Source organism: Salvelinus sp. IW2-2015, unplaced genomic scaffold (genome assembly GCF_002910315.2).
Source record: "Salvelinus sp. IW2-2015 unplaced genomic scaffold, ASM291031v2 Un_scaffold778, whole genome shotgun sequence".
NCBI classification, from domain to species: Eukaryota; Metazoa; Chordata; class Actinopteri; order Salmoniformes; family Salmonidae; genus Salvelinus; species Salvelinus sp. IW2-2015.
This window is the reverse complement of record NW_019942610.1, coordinates 191,028-193,087: the sequence shown is the minus strand read 5'-3', so window position 1 is coordinate 193,087 and position 2,060 is coordinate 191,028.

Here is a 2,060-nt window from a genome sequence, read left to right as displayed (position 1 = left end):
GGGAGGAAAGAGGGAAGGAAGGGAGGAAGATAGGGAAGGGGGAGGAAGGGGGGAAGGAGGGAGGTAAGAAAGAAGAGAGGGAAGGCAGAAGAGAGGGAAGGGGGAAGGAGGGAAGGAGGGAAGGAGGAAGAGAGGGAAGGGGGAATGAGGGAAGGGAAGAAGGAAGAGAGGGAAGGGGGAATGAGGGAAGGGAAGAAGGAAGAGAGGGAAGGGTAAAGGAGGGAAGGGAAGGAGGAAGAGAGGGAAGAGGGAAGGGATAGAGGAAGCGAGGGAAGGGGGAAGGAGAGAAGGGAAGGAGGGGGGTGGTCAGTGTAGTATGAAAGCCCAGCAGAACAGAAACAGACAGCGTTATAGGACACAGAGAGAGGGAGGGACAGAGAGAGGGAGGACCATATAAATAGAATTACAGACATCCTTCATTTGATTCCCTGTGGAGCTAGCAGTGGGTCTGCAGTAAAACGCTCCCCAATTCCAGTCACCCCAGGGGGGATAAGAGTGACGTGTCTGCTGGGGGGGTGGAGGGATCTACCTTCTCTGCTGGTAGTACAGGCTGGAGTACCAGGTATAAACAGAAGGGAGCGACAATGTTCCTAAATCTTGTCAACAAAAACACAGTGGCAGAGAGCAGAGTATGCACACACACGAAAGCACCACAAAGAATGCATAGAAACAGTGAAACATAGAGGACCATATAATGGTGAATGAACTAATAGATACAAAAATATATTTACAGTGCCAGTCAAAAGTTTAGACACAACTACTCACACGCACACACAGAATCTTAAATATAAAATATTTATAAAATATTTATAAAACACTTTTTTAGTTACTACATGAATATATATGTGTTATTTCATAGTTTTGATGTCTTCACTATTATTCTACAATGTAGAAAATAGTAAAAATAAAGAAAAACCCTTGAATGAGTAGGTGTGTCATAACTTTTGACTGGTACCGTGTATTTCAAGATGACTCTTCATCATAGTGCTTCAGGCATCTGTGAAGGTAGAATGACTGAGATGAATCACTAACCCTGTGAATCAAGCCCTTCTGGAGCTTTAATTCATCATTTGTGGGGTGCTTATCTTTGTCCTGTTACACACCTGGGGGTGTTTCTTATAGTGTATAATGGTAATGTGTCTCTTGCATATCCCAACTCTCCCTGCGCCCCCTGCGCCTATTCATTCAGTCTGATTTAACCAATAATATAGAGAACCTCTACCCATTAAAAGACACTCAGGAACCATTGGGGTCTCACCGACACTGTCTGAAACACATTAGCTCCACATGTATCATACATGGGACATAACCATTACCATACATTAACTATGAAGTAATCTAAGTACTGTCCCATATCACCTCGTGATGATACCCTCTCTCCTGTCCATGGTCATGTTCCTCTTTGCTACTGCTGTACATTCGGATTTACTGTATTGCATATCTGTATAATATCTATATGCTGTTTATAGGTCAATGTAGTGAAGGGGTTAACCATTTCTTGTTTGATCTGTAGGGTATGACAGAGCTGAACATGCATAGTCTGAAGCTTACGTGACCATGTTAATAGATTGTGTGACTTTCAGAAGGATGCGTGTATTTTCCCAAGCACCGTTTTATGAGGTGTTTTTCTTTCATAGCTCTCTCAGGGGAGGACTTTTCTCACAGGAAGAACTCAGCCACATCTATTTTCCTGGAGGTGTGTGTGTCTGTGTGTGTTTGTATGTGTGCGTGTCTGTGTGTGTTTGTATGTGTGCGTGTCTGTGTGTGTTTGTATGTGTGTGTGTCTGGAGTTGTGCTGCTTCACTAGGGAGAGCCCCCGTGTTGTTTACTAAACAATATACAACAGCTCTGTTGTTAGGCAGATTCCCTATTCCCTTTCCTCCAATCAGAGACTAGGAAACACAGGGGAGAGAGAGGGAGCCACTCCAGTGAGCCAAGCATACAGTAGCTGTAGCTAGCAGACTCACACTCACGCACATGTACACACACACATACACTCACGCACATGTACACACACACATACACTCACGCACATGTACACACACACATACACTCACGCA